Source organism: Phyllostomus discolor, chromosome 1 (assembly GCF_004126475.2).
Source record: "Phyllostomus discolor isolate MPI-MPIP mPhyDis1 chromosome 1, mPhyDis1.pri.v3, whole genome shotgun sequence".
Classification (NCBI taxonomy): domain Eukaryota; kingdom Metazoa; phylum Chordata; class Mammalia; order Chiroptera; family Phyllostomidae; genus Phyllostomus; species Phyllostomus discolor.
This window is the reverse complement of record NC_040903.2, coordinates 143,963,051-143,978,174: the sequence shown is the minus strand read 5'-3', so window position 1 is coordinate 143,978,174 and position 15,124 is coordinate 143,963,051. Positions and strand designations below refer to the sequence as shown.

Sequence of the window (15,124 nt, the reverse complement as noted above, 5' to 3'; positions counted from 1 at the left end):
GGATAAATTTCCAGGGCATCTGTAGAGTCTTTCCCACTGGGGCCTGGCACTGTGTGACAGACCCTTAAAACAATGAATGGTCAGTGGATGGTGCAGCCGTGTCTGGCTCTCAGGATGCCCAGCAAGTCTCTCCTTTTTTTCATCAAGCAGGTAGGATAAAGGGGAAAATGCCTGGAATTCATGAAATGGCCTTTTCCCCTTTGTACCTGGAAGGCCGCCTAGCTGCTGATCTCTGGCTTAAAATAGGTAAAATAAATAAATAAATAAATAAAGCCAACCCTGAAGTTAATCAGCAGTCCTGTCTATGTGCTATGTACTTGGGCTGGTCACACTGTCTTTTCATAGTTTATCTGTGCTAAATTCATGATTCAATGTGAACCTAGAGCTTTCTCCTCCTCACCCATTCACATCTAACTCTTCCTCCTCATCTTAGTCTCTATTCTCATCTTCCTCTCCATGTGTCCTACCCAGGACTTCGCCTAAATAATGCCCATTCTATTAACTCTTGATGATGTTTCTGAGTATGACATTTGTGTTGGATCTTGCTTTGTTCTGAAAAGAGCTGGATAAGTTTCTTGGCCACCTGGGGTCACCTTTGAACCAAATTATTAAGCTGCAGTGGCTTCCTTTTCAAACTGCTAATAAATCTAGACAATGTTGAGCCTGAAATAACCAGTGGAGAATAGCCCTAGCTATATCCTCAGAGGCTGATTGATTATTTTGTGTTCTTTAATAACTGTCAATAGCTGTTAGTTATAATGGTAGTTTGTAGAATAACGTTGAATAGTGTAGACTGTGCTAAAAAGGCAAAACCACAAAAAGGAAAAGTTTATACAGTTTACTATGTCATCCTCATTACTCATATCCCCTAGCATTTCCTTCATCCAAAGTACCTAAACTGGGTCTCAATCTTATTCTCTAGTGGCTGGCAAATAATTCCTACAGCTCTGCCTGATAATTATAGTAGTGGTTATTACTTAAAAAAAGGAACTTCCAAGGACGCTGACTTTTTACATTGAATTTATCGGGGTGACATTGGTTAATAAAATTATATAGGTTTCTGGCGTACAATTCTATAATACATCATCTGTATATTGTATTTTGTGTTCACCACTGTAAGTCAAGTTTCCTATCACCATTTGTTCCCCCTTTACTCTCTTCTACCTCCCTCATCTCCCTTTTCCCTCTGGTAATCACCAAACTGTTGTCTGTGTCTATGAGTTTTGTTTGTTTGTTTGCTTGCTTGCTTAATGCCTTCACCTTTTTCACCCAGCATCTGTACCCACTCCCCTCTGACAGTTGTCAGCCTGTTCTCTGTCTCTATGAGTCTGTTTCTATTTTGTTTGTTTATTTTGTTCATTAGATTCCACATATAAATGAAATCGTATGGTACTTACTCTTTTTCTGACTGGCTTATTTCACGCAACATAATATTTTCCAGGTCCATCCTAGCTATAGCAAAAGGTAAGACTTCCTTCTTTTTTATGACTGAGTAGTACTGCATTGTGTAAATGTACCACAGCTGTTCTAATCCACTCACCTACTGATGGCACTTGGGCTGCTTCCAAATCTTGACTATTGTATATAATTCTGCATTGAACATAGGGGTGCATATATTCTTTCAAATCAGTATTTTGAGGTTCTTTGTATATATTCTCAGAAATGAAATCACTGGGTCATAAACCATTCCATTTTTAATTTTTTGAGGTAAATCTATACTGCTTTCCACAATGGCTGCACCTACCTTCATTCCCACAACAGTGCATGGGGGTTTCCCTTTCTCCAAATTCTCTCCAACTATTTGCTGATTTATTGATGATAGCCATTCTGACAGGTGTGTGGTGATATCTCATCTTTTTATTTGTATTTCTCTGATAAGTAGTGATGTCGAGCACCTTTTCATACATCTACTGGCCGTCTGTTTCTCCTCTTTGGAAAAATGTCTATTCAGGTCCTTTGTCCATTTATTAACTGAATTGTTTGGGTTTTTGGTGTTGAATTGTGTGAGTTCTTTACAAATTTTGGATAGTAACAAAAATCAGATATATCCTTGGGGAATACATTCTCCCATTCACTGGGTTGTCTTTTCACTTTATTAGTGGTTTCCTGCACTGTGCAAAACTTTTTAGTTTGATGCAGTTCCATTGTTTATTTCATCTTTTGTTTCCCTTGCCAGAGGAGATATATCAGAAAAAAATAGGGCTACAAGAAAAGTCCAAGATTTTACTGCCTATCTTTTCTTCTATAATTTTTTTATTGTTGTTCAGTTACAGTTGCCCCATCTTTTTCCCCATTGTTCTCCCCTGCCCCATCCCCTTTGCAATCCCACAGTCAAACCTCCCACAATGTCCATGCCCATAAGTCCTGTATTTGTGTTCATTTGCTTGTCCCTTCCCTTCTAACCCCTGTTATCCCCCTCTCCCTCCCCTCTGGTCACTGTCAGTTTGTTCTTTATTTCCAAGTCTCTGGTTCTATTTTGTTCACTGCTGTGCTGATTAGGTTCCACTTTATAGGTGAGATCATATAGTATCTGTCTTTCACTGACTGACTTATTTCACTTAGCATAATGCTCTCCAGGTCCATGCATGCTATCATGAAGGGTAAGAGTTCCTTCTTTCTTTCTGCTGCATAGTATTCCATTGTGTAAACGTACCACAGTTTTTTGACCCACTCATTTACTGATGGGCACTTAGGCTGTTTCTGGCACTTGGTTATTGTAAATAATGCTGCTATGAACATTGGGGTGCATAGGTTCTTTTTAATTGGTGATGTAGGATTCTTAGGGTATAGTTCCAGCAGTGGGATCGCTGGATCGAAAGGCAGCTCCATCTTTAGTTTTTTAAGGAAATTCCATACTGTTTTCAACAGTGGCTGTACCAGTCTGCATTTCCACCAAGAGTGTACTAGGGTTCCCTTTTCTTCACAACCTTACCAGCACTTATTTTTTGTTGATTTATTAATGATGGCCATTCTGACTGGTGTGAAGTGGTATCTCACTGTAGTTTAAATTTGTGTCTCTCTAATGGCTAGTGATGTTGAGCATTTTTTCATGTGTCTATGGTTTTGAGTCTAACATGTAAGTCTTTGATCCATTTTGAGTTTATTGTTGTGTATGGTGTAATAAGGTGGTCTTGTTTCTTTCTTTCTTTCTCTTTTTCTTTTTTTTTTTGTACGTGTCTGTTCAATTTTCCCAACACTATTTATTGAATAGACTATCTACTCCATTGTATGTTCTTGCCCTTTGTCAAATATTAATCGATTATGAAGGCATGAGTTTGTTTCTGGGCTCTCTATTCTGTTTCACTGATCTATATGTCTGTTTTTATGCATACTGTTTTGCTTACTATGGACTTGTAGTATAGTTTGATATCAGGTATTGTGATTCCTCCAATTTTGTTCTTCTTTCTCAAGATTGTTTTGTCTATTCAAGGTCCTTTTCGATTCCATATAAATTTTTGGAATATTTGTTTTAGTTCTGTGAAATACACCATTGGCATTTTGAAAGGAATTTTGTTGAATCTGTACATTGCTTTGGGTAGTATGGAAATTTTAATGATTTTAATTCTTCCTATCCAGTAACATGGTATGTGCTTCCACTTAGTTGTATCTTCAATTTTTTTCTTCAGTATTTTACAGTTTTCTAAGTATAGGCTTTTTACATCCTTGGTTAAATTTATTCCTAGGTATTTTATTTTTTTTTTTTTTTTTTTTCTCTTTCTTTCTTTTTTTTTTTTTTTTTTTTTTTTTTTTTTTTTTTTTTTTTTTTTATTTCAATCATTGTTCAAGTACAGTTTTCTGCCCCCTACTCCCGTTTCAGCCCCTCCACCCAACCCTCCTCCCTTCCCCCCATTACCCCCCACCCTTAGTTTTTGTCCATGTGTCCTCCAAATTTGTTCCTGTAATCCCTACCCATTCCCCCCTGAAATTCCCTCTTCTCTCCCCTCTGGCCACTGTCAGACTACCCCCTATTTCAGTGTCTTTGGTTATATTTTGCTAGTTTTTTGTTTTGTTTTGTTTTGTTGTTTAGATTCCTGTTAAAGGTGATATCATGTGGTATTTGTCTTTCACTGCCTGGCTTGTTTCACTTAGCATAATGCTTTCCAGCTCCATCCATGCTGTTGCAAAGGGTATGAGCTCCTTCTTTCTTTCTGCTGTATAGAATTCCATTGTGTAAATGTACCATAGTTTTTTGATCCATTCATTTACTGATGGGCATCTAGGTTGCTTCCAGCACCTAGCTATTGTAAATTGTGCTGCTATGAACATCGGGGTGCAAAGGTTCTTTTGTATTGGTGTTTTAGTGTTCTTAGGATAGAGTCCCAGCAATGGAATTGCTGGGTCAAAAGGCAGATCCATTTTTAGTTTTCTGAGGAAGTTCCAGACTGCTTTCCATAATGGTTGTACCAGTCTGCAGTCCCACCAACAGTGCACTAGGGACCCCGTTTCTCCACATCCTCTCCAACACTTGTTATTTGTTGCTTTGTTTATGATGGCCATTCTGACTGGTGTGAAGTGGTATCTCATTGTGGTTTTAATCTGCATCTCTCTGATGGCTAGCGATATTGAACATCGCTTCATGTGTCTTTGGATTTTCTGTATGTCCTCCTTGGAGAAGTGTCTGTTCAAGTCCTTTGCCCATTTTTTAATTGGGTTACTTGTCTTCTTAGAGTGGAGTCGCATAAGTTCTTTATATATTTTGGAGATTAAACCCTTGTCTGAGGTATCATTAGCAAATATGTTTTCCCATACAGTTGGTTCTCTTTTTATTTTGATACTGTTTTCCTTAGCTGTGCAAAAGCTTTTAATTTTGATGAGGTCCCATTTGTTTATTCTTTCCTTTATGTCCCTTGCTCTAGGAGACAAGTCAGTAAAAAAGTTTCTGCGTGAAATATCTGAGATTTTCCTACCTACGTTCTCTTCTAGGACTTTAATGGTGTCACGCTTTATATTTAAGTCTTTTATCCACCTTGAATCTATTTTTGTATAAGGTGTAAGTTGGTGCTCGAGTTTCATTTTTTTGCACGTAGCTGTCCAGTTCTCCCAACACCATTTGTTGAAGAGGCTATTTTTATTCCATTTTATGTTGCTGCTTCCTTTGTCAAATATTAATTGACCGTAGAGGCTTGGGTTTATTTCTGGGCTGTCTGTTCTGTTCCATTGGTCCATGTGCCTGTTTTTATGCCAGTACCAGGCTGTTTTGATTACAGTGGCCTTGTAGTATAGTTTAATGTCAGGTATTGTGATTCCTCCTACTTTACTCTTCTTTCTCAAAATTGCAGCAGCTATTCGGGGTCGTTTATGGTTCCATATAAATTGTTGAAGTGTTTGTTCTATGTCTGTGAAATATGCCATTGGTACTTTAATCGGTATTGCATTGAATGTGTAGATTGCTTTTGGTAGTATGGACATTTTAATGATATTAATTCTTCCAATCCATGAACACGGTATATGTTTCCATTTGTTTGTGTCCTCCTTGATTTCTCTCCTCAGTGTTATGTAGTTTTCTGCATACAAGTCTTTTACCTCTTTGGTTAGGTTTATTCCTAGGTATTTTATTTTCCTTTTTGCTATTTCAAATGGGATTTTTTTCTTGATTTCTGCTTCTGCTGTTTCATTGTTGGTGTACAGAAATGCCTTTGATTTCTGGATATTGACTTTGTATCCCGCTGTTTTACCAAATTCATTTATGAGGTCAAGCAGTTTTTTGGTGGAGTCTATAGGATTTTCTATGTACACTATCATGTCATCTGCAAACAGTGACAGTTTTGTTTCCTCCTTTCCGATTTGGATTCCTTTTATTTCTTTTTCTTGTCTGATTGCTGTGGCTAGAACCTCCAGTACTATATTGAATAGAAGTGGTGAAAGTGGACATCCTTGTCTTGTTCCTGTTCTTAGTGGAAAAGATTTTAATTTTTGCCCATTGAGTATAATGTTGGCTGTAGGTTTCTCATATATGGCCTTTATTATGTTGAGGAATGCTCCCTCTATTCCCACTTTACTGAGTGTTTTTATCATAAATGGGTGCTGTACCTTATCAAATGCTTTTTCTGCATCTATCGATATGATCATGTGGTTTTTGTCTTTGCTTTTGTTTATGTGATGTATTACATTTACTGATTTGCGTATATTGTACCATCCTTGCATACCTGGGATGAATCCAACTTGGTCATGGTGTATGATGTTCTTAATGTACTGTTGGATGCGGTTTGCCAGTATCTTGTTGAGGATTTTAGCGTCAATGTTCATCAGCGATATTGGCCTGTAGTTTTCTTTCTTTGTTGTGTCTTTATCTGGTTTTGGGATTAAGATGATGTTGGCCTCATAAAAAGAGTTTGGTAGTCTTCCATCTTTTTGGATTTTTTGAAATAGTCTGTGAAGGATAGGTGTTAGTTCTTCCTTAAATGCTTTGTAGAATTCTCCTGTGAAACCATCTGGTCCAGGGCTTTTGTGTGTTGGGAGTTTTTGGATTACTGCTTCGATTTCTTTTGCTGTTATTGGTTTGTTGAGGCTTTCTGCTTCCATTTTATTGAGTTTTGGAAGGTTATATTTTTCTAGAAATTTGTCCATTTCATCTAGGTTTTCAAATTTCTTGGCATACAGCTCTTTGTAGTAATTTGTTACAATCCTTTGTATTTCTGTGGTATCTGTTGTAATCTCTCCTCTTTCATTTCTGATTGTGTTTATTTGGGTTTTCTCTCTTTTTTTCTTGATGAGTCTGCTTAAAGGCTTGTCGATTTTGTTTATCTTTTCAAAGAACCAACTCTTGGATTCATTGATCTTTAGAATTGTGCTTTTAGCCTCTATGTCATTTAATTCTGCTCTGATCTTGGTTATTTCCTTCCTTCTGCTTGCTCTGGGCTGTCTTTGTTGTTGTTCCTCGAGTTCTTGTAGACGTAGGGTTAGGTTGTTTGTTTGAAATGTTTCTAACTTTTTTAGGTGGGCCTGTATCGCTATGATCTTCCCTCTCAGGACTGCCTTGGCTGTGTCCCATAAGTTTTGGGTTGTTGTGAGTTCGTTTTCATTTGTTTCCAAAAACCGTTTGATTTCTTCCCTAATATCATTCTTGACCCATTCATTGTTTAATAGCATGCTGTTTAATCTCCACGAATTTGAGTGTTTTGGGTTTTTTTCCTTGGGGTTGGTTTCTAGTTTCAGTCCCTTGTGATCCGAGAAATTGCTTGGTATGATTTCAATTTTTTTGAAATTGTTGAGGCTTGTTTTGTGTCCTATCATGTGGTCAATCTTTGAAAATGTTCCATGTACATTTGAAAAAAATGTGTATTTAGCTTCTTTGGGATGGAGGGTTCTGTAAATATCAGTAAAGCCCAGCTCGTCTAGGGTATTGTTCAATGCCACAATATCTTTGTTGATGTTTTGTTTGGAAGATCTGTCCATTTTGATAGAGGGGTGTTAAAATCCCCCACAATAATTGTGTTGCTGTCCATATCTTTCTTGAAGTCCTCTAAGATTTTCTTTATGTATTTAGGTGCTCCTATGTTGGGTGCATATATATTTACTATGTTTATGTCTTCTTGGTGAATTCTTCCCTTGAGTATTATGAAATGACCTTCTGGGTCTCTCTTTATGGATCTTCTTTGGAAGTCTATTTTGTCAGATATGAGTATTGCTACCCCGGCTTTTTTCTCCTGTCCATTTGCTTGGAAAATTTGTTTCCAGCCCTTCACTTTCAACCTGTGCAGATCTTTTATCCTGAGGTGGGTCTCTTGTAGACAGCATATGTGTGGGTCATGTTTTCTTATCCAATCAGCTATTCTATGTCTTTTGATTGGAGCGTTTAGTCCATTTACATTTAAGGTTATTATTGATAGGTACTTATTCATTGCCTTTTATGTACGTGTGATCCTCTCTCACTCTCTCTTTTCCTTTCTTTCCTTAAAGCAGTCCCTTCAGCATCTCTTGCAGAGTTGGTTTAGTGGAGGTGTATTCTTTTAGACTTCTTTTGTCTGAGAAGCTTCTTATTTGGCCTTCTATCTTAATTGAGAGCCTTGCTGGGTAAAGTAGTCGTGGTTGCAGGCCTCTGGTTCTCATTACTTGGATTATTTCTTGCCATTCTCTTCTGGCTTGGAGTGTTTCCATTGAGAAGTCAGCTGTTAGCCTTATTGGAGCCCCCTTGTATGTTACTTCCTTCTTCTCCCTTGCTGCCTTTAAGATTCTCTCTTTGTCTTGAAATTTTGCCATTTTAATTATGATGTGTCTTGAGGTGGGCCTCCTTGGGTTCCTCTTGATTGGGACTCTCTGTGTTTCCTGTATTTGTGTGACTTTTTGTCTCATCAAATTAGGGAAGTTTTCCATCATCACTTGTTCAACTAGGTTTTCTATCCCTTGTTCTTCTTCTTCTCCTTCTGGTATCCCTATTATACGGATATTATTACGTTTCATATTGTCTTGCATTTCTCTTAATCCCTCTTCATTCTTTCTGAGCCTCTTTTCCCTTTCTTGCTCTTTCTGGGTGTTTTCTTCTATTTTGTCCTCTAGCTCGCTGATCCGATCTTCTGCCTCATCGATCCTGCTTTTCATTCCTTCTACTGTGTTCTTCATTTCAGAGATTGTATTCTTCATTTCCTCTTGGCCCTTGTTGAGAGTTTCTATTTCCTTTTTTATGCTGATGTAGTTTTCATTGAGTTCATTGTAGCTTCCCTGTAGCTTCTCGTAGCTCATTGTGAGCTCATTGAGCTTCCTGACAATCACTGCTTTGAATTCAATATCTGATAGTTGAATTGCCTCTGTTTCATTTAGCATTCTTTTTGAGGCTTCCTCCTTTCCTTTCATTTGGGGAGTATTTCTTTGTCTTCCCATTGTTTGTGAGACTCTTCTTGTTCACCTCAGCTTCTTATATTGATCTGTTCTGGCTCCCTCGGTTTATGATGTGAACTTCTTTAGTAGAGTAGCAGTGAGTTTCAGTGGTACTGTTTCCTTGACCCCCCAAGCTCGCTGGTCTTGGGCTGTTGTTTAAGTTGGCTTTGTGTTTGCCTTTGGGTTCTGATTGTTGTTGAGTCTTTCTTTGATGGTTCCTTCCCTCCAGCTGGTTAAATGTGGGTCACTCTGTCCACCACCTTCTATATTTTGTTGTGCTGGTGAGGGCAGGTTGTGTTGAGGCTGGTTCTTCTGTGTGTACAAGGTTTAAAGAAATCTTGTTCAGTTGTTTGTATTGGGTACTGTCTCTACTGTTTAGTTGTATTTCCAGATAAGCCCTGGATTGAGGTTTGTGTGGTTACTACTCCCTCCTTCACCTTCTTCTGCTGTTATCTGTTAGTGGTTCCTTAGTTGTTGGGTTTCCTCTTCCAGTGGGTATCCTGGTGTTCACCTCCTCCACCTATTCTTTTTTGTCATCAGATGGAGGGGAGGGCAAAATGGTTTAAGACAGCTACCGAGAATTCTATGCTATTTACAGTAGTAGCAAGTAGGGAAGATATAGGAGATCCTTTCACTATGTATAGTGTTAACCGTGGTCTTCCACCCAGCTAGCTGATTTTTAGAAAGGATGGAAAGAAGATAAGACTCTTGTTGGGGGAGGAAGGATTGTGCGTTGGATCTATAAAGCAGAGAGGTTGTGGGCGGTCAGATTCTGGGGTAAGGTGACAGTAAAGGGTAGTAAATAGGTGTAGTGTGTGAGAGAATAGAGTTAACCACTACAGTAATAGAGTTCAGGAAACTGTGAAATGGGCTACGATCTTGGGGGGGGGTGTTGTGAAGTAATTACACTTGCATGGAACAGCAGTTATTTACAATAATATTATGGCAACATTCATATGGCAGAGTCTATGAAATTTAGGTAATAAGGATATGAAGTACCAAACATTGAGTAGTATGCTTATAGGACACAGGTGAGTTAATGGACAGTAGATTAGTAATACGGTATAGAAAGAGATATCAGGGGAAAGCTGTGAGGTCATACAATAAAACCAGCCTAGCAAAGCAGGCTATACAAAAATAAGAGGGATATAAAAATATTGTTTAAAAAAAAAAAAAAAAAAGGATGTAGGAACACTGGAGAAATAATAATAATACAAATTTGCAATAACTTGCAGGTTCTTTGTAATAGCAGAGTGACATTTATCTCACTGTCCCAGCTGTTGTGATGCCCCTTCTTTGGGTTCAACTTTGGTCTTTTCACCGTTCCAGGCTTTTGTCTCACTTGTAGGTATTTAGGAAAAAATTTAAAAAAGAAAAAAAAATAGAAAAGGCAGACGAAGGCAGGAAGAAGAGATAAAATTGGAGGACAGGAAGGAGGAAGGAATAAAACAAGAAATCAGGTAAGAGAGGAAAAAGAAATCAAAAGAGAATAAAAACAATAAAACTTAAAAATTAAAAATTGTTAAAAAAATAGAATCAAATTAAAAGTCTCTTGATTTCAAAGTGGCCAAACCGGTTTTTCTGCTCTTGCTGGCTGAGGCAGTCTGAAGGTTGACTTGTTTGGCTTTTCTTCCTAGGCCCGTGGGGTTCGCACTGGCTCCGCGGCCCGGCCGCTGCCCGGCGTGACCAGCGCGACCCTCGCTCCCCGCGCTCCGGTGAGCGGGCGCCTGCACGGCCGTCTGCCGCACGCCGGTGCCCCCGCGGGCGGGCGGGCGCGGCCTGTCCGCAGCCTGCGCGCTCACAGCTGGGGAGCAAACAGGCCAGAGCCACTGGTCACTTCAGGAGAATTCCCCAAACAGCGTCTGTGTCCATCCACTCCTTCCTCTTGGGAAATTCCTCCCGATCGAGCCCGCTGCTTTCCAATGGCCCGGTTTCTCTCACCGCCAAAGCTCCAGCCAGAACGGTGACCCTGGGAGTCCGGGTCCGCAGCGCGACTCGGCTCTGGCGTTCACCGCCTCCAAAGCTGCTCGCCACCCGGTGTGCCCGCCAGCACCTGGACTCCTCCCAGAGCCGCCCAGACCTTGCTCGGCTGGGGAGGGAGCCGCCGACCTGGCACTCTCCCACTAACCCTAGGGCAAACCCAGCCGCGGCCCCCGGGCCTGGGGCTGCAGCCCCGGTACCACACGCCTGTCCCGGGAGCCTACCTTGATGCAGCAATCTGTTCTTTGTTCTTTCGGTTCTGCCACAATCCTTGGTCCTCCGTTCTCAAAAATGCTGAAATATGTTGGTTGCTTGCCTTCCCACTCCAAAGATCGGTCAGGACTCTCTCCCCTGAGCAGAGGAAAGCCAAATCTGTTCCTTCCTACTCCGACGCCATCTTAGATCGGTATTTTATTTTTAATGCAATTGTAAATGGGATTGTTTTCTTAGTTTCCCTTTCAGATAGTTCATTATTGGTGTATAGAAATACAACTGTTTCTGAATATTTTTTTTGTATCCTGCTAATTTACCAAATTCAGTGATCAGTTCTAGTAGTTTTTTGGTGGAATCTTTAGGTTTCTCTATACATAGTATCATGTCATCTGCATATAATGACAGTTTTATTTCTTCCTTTCTAATATGGATACCTTTTATTTCTTCTCTTTGTCTGATTGCTAGGACTAGGACTTCCAATACTATGTTGAATAAGAGTGGTGAAAGTAAACATCCTGTGTTGTTCCCTATCTTAATAGAAACATTTTATTTTTGCCCATTGAGTATGATGTTGACTGTGTGTTTGTCATATGTGGCCTTTACTATGTTAGGTATGCCCCCTCTCTTCCCACTTTGTGAGATTTTTAAATGCTTTCCTGCATCTGTTGATATGATCTTGTGACTTTTATCCTTCATTTTGTTTATGTGGTATATCATATATATTGATTTGTAAATATTACATCAACCTTGCATCCAAGTAATAAATTTCACTAGATCATGTTGTATGATGTTTTTAATGTATTGCTGGATTTGGTTTGCTAATATTTTGTTGAGGATTTTAGCATCTATGTTCATCAAGGGTATTGGCCTATAATTTTTTTTTTTTTTTTTTGCAGTTTCTTTACCTGGTTTTGGAATAAAGGTAAGCTGGCCTTGTAAAATGAGCTTGGGAGTATTGCCTTCTCTTGAATATTTTGTAATAGTTTGAGAAGTGTAGGCTTTTAGTTCTTCTTTGATATTTGATAAAGTTTACCTGTGAAGCCATCTGGTCCAGGACTTTTGTTTGTTGGGAGTTTTCAAATTACTGCTTCAATTTCACTAATTGTAATCTGCCTACTCAGATTCTCTAATTCTTCCTAATCCAGTTTTGGAAGATTGTATGTTTCTAGGAATTTATCCATTTCTTCCTGATTGTCCAATTTCTTTGTATATAGTTATAATGTTTTCTTATAATCCCTTGTATTTCTATGGAGTCAGTTGATATTTCTCCTCTTTTATTTCTGATTTTATTTATTTGAGTTCTCTCTCTCTTAATTTCTTGATAAGTTTGGTTAAAGTTTTGTCAATCTTTTATATCTTTTTTTTATATTATATCTTACTGATTTCACTACCCCAGCTTTCCTGATTTTCTGCCTTTGTTCCCCTCCACCTAGTAACCTCTACTCCCTCAGGCAATCCCCACAGAATTGTTCATGTCCATGGGTCATGTGTATACATTCTTTGACTACTCCACTTTCTATACTGTACTTTACAGTCCTGTGGCTATTTTGTAACTACGTATTAGTATTTCTTAACTCCCTCACCTCTTCACCCATTCACCCACACTCCCTTCCCATCTGGCAACCATCAAAATGCTCTTCATATGCATGATTTGTCTCTGTTCATCTAATTTACTTAGTTTGTTTTTTAGATTCAGTTGTTGATAGATATGTATTTATTGCCATTTTATTGCTCACAGTTTTGATCTTCTTTTTCTTAAATAAGTCCCTTCAACATTTCATGTAATAATGATTTGGTGATGATGAAATCCTTTAGTTTTTTTTCTTGTCTGAGAAACTCTTTATCTGCCCTTCAATTCTGAATGATATCTTTTCTGGGTAGAGCAATCTTGGCTGGAGGGCCTTGCTTTTCCTGACTTTGAATATTTCTTGTCAATTCCTTGTAGTCTGCAAAGTTTCTTTTGAGAAATCAGCTGAGAGTCTTATGGGAACTCCCCTGTAGGTAACTAACTTCTTTTCTCTTGCTGCCTCTAAGAGTCTCTCTTTATCTTTAATCTTTAGAATTTTAATTATGATGTATCTTGGAGTGGGCCTCTTTGCATGCATCCTATTTGGGACTTTCTGTGTTTCCCAGACTTGTGTGTCATTTCCTTCACCAAGTTAGGGAAGTTTTCAGTAATTTTTTTCTCAAATAGGTTCTCAACTCCTTGCTCACTCTCTTCTCCTTCTGGTGCCCCTATGTTGCAGATGTTGGTATGCATTATGTTGTTCCAAAGGTTCTTAAACTATCCTCATTGTTTAATTTTCATTTATTCATTTTTTTCTGCTCTGATATGCTGTGTTCTTCTACCTTGTCTTCCAAATCATGATTTGATCCTCTGCTTTATCCAACCTACTGTTTATTCCTAGTAGTGTATTCTTCACTTCTGACAGGTTTCTTTATGGTTTCTGTGTCCTTTTTCATACTACTGTAGTTCTCACTAGCTTCCTTAAGCATTCTTACAAGCATTCTTTTGAACTCTATATCTGGTAAATTGCTGGCCTCCATTTCATTTTCTGAGAATTTCTCCTGTTCTTTCATTTGGGGCATGTTTATTCATTTCCCCATTTTGGCTGCCTCTTTGTATTTATTTCTATGTATTAGGTAGATCTTCTGTGACTCCCAATCTTGGTAGTGTGGCCTCATGTTGAGGATGTCCTGTATGGTCCAGTGGTGCAGCCTCCTTGATCACCTGTGTTGGGTACTCCTGGAATATCCCTTGTGTGGGTTGTGTGGGCCCTCCTCTTATAATTTAGTCTTTTTTTAAGATTTTATTTATTTATTTTTAGAGAGAGGGGAAGAGAGGGAGAAAGAGTGGGAGAGAAACAATGACGTGAGAGAGAAACATTGACCAGCTGACTCCAGCATGTGGCTGAACTGGGGACTGAACTCACAACCCAGGCATGTGCCCTGTGGGAATCAAACTGGTGACCTTTAACTTTGCAGGACAATGTCCCACCATATGAACCACAACAGTCAGGGCACATAATTTAGTCTTGATTGCTATTAGCCCACTCATGTGTGGGGAGGACCCTCAAGCTGTCTGACTGTGAGGATCCACCCTGACCATGGTGTACAAGCCACTGTGCAGGTGTAGACCACATAGAGCAGAATTTGCCTTGGTAGGGTCTGGCATATGCCAAGATGTCCCTTTGGGTATGCTGGTTATAAAGCTAATTAGATCCTATTCTGATACTGTCTGAAGCTGACCACTGGGTGTGTTGGTTCAGGGGCCTCTTGGGAGGGACTCTGGTGCAGAACAATGTTGGACATTGACTGTGACTGGCCCTAGGCCACCTGTTTGGAGCTACAAAGTGATCCAAGTTTGTGGCTGCCTCTGCTGGCCTGGGTGTGTGTTTGAAGGATCCAGCAACACAGCAAGGTCAGCTTTTATGTACCGGGTCCAAGGTCAGGTCAACAGGGCCAGGTCATTTCCTTCAAAGTTCCAAGGAACCCAGAGATCCACCTCCATGTGCCTAGGCTTATTGGCTGCCTGTTAGGTTTAGCCACTGAAAGAGCCTCTGGCAGTATTCGAGTTGCAAGAGGTATGTTCTCAGTGAGGCATGAGGTAGGGGTGAGTATTCACCAGATATAAAAATATGGAACACTTCATGAATTTGTGTGTCATCCTTGCTCAGGAGCCATGCTAATCATTTCTGTATCATTCAATTTCAGTATATGTGCTGCTGAAGCAAGCGCCAAGGATGACGACTTTTAACGGGAGATCTTACCAGACCACTGTTTACTAGCTCAAACTCTAACCATCACAAAGATGGAGAGTCTCCCTTTAGAGAATGTTTGTGAGGAGACATCTCCACCTTCTTATTAGGAGAAGCAGACTCTCTTCATAGGGACCAATGTGAGATATATGACTCTACAAATTTGTTGTCCCCTCAAAAATATTACGTAAGTGATATGTCCTCAGCCTCTTGTGTGTCAAACACCACCAAATCCACCTCTTGCACATTTAAGGTATTATTCACTCATTTAATAAATGTTTATTAAATCTGATTATTTTAAGAAAGTGTTTAAGGGCTATATAAAATACAAAGATCAATAAAGAAATGTTTGACTCATG

General features: G+C 39.3%; 1 non-coding gene across 1 annotated transcript; it reads right to left on the bottom strand.

The window, feature by feature from the left end:
• Window positions 1-14,639: 14,639 nt before the first annotated feature.
• Window positions 14,640-14,745, bottom strand: LOC114493574. Its single transcript, XR_003684208.1, has one exon. It is a non-coding gene; the product is annotated as a U6 spliceosomal RNA (small nuclear RNA).
• Between the last annotated feature and the right edge of the window lie 379 nt (window positions 14,746-15,124).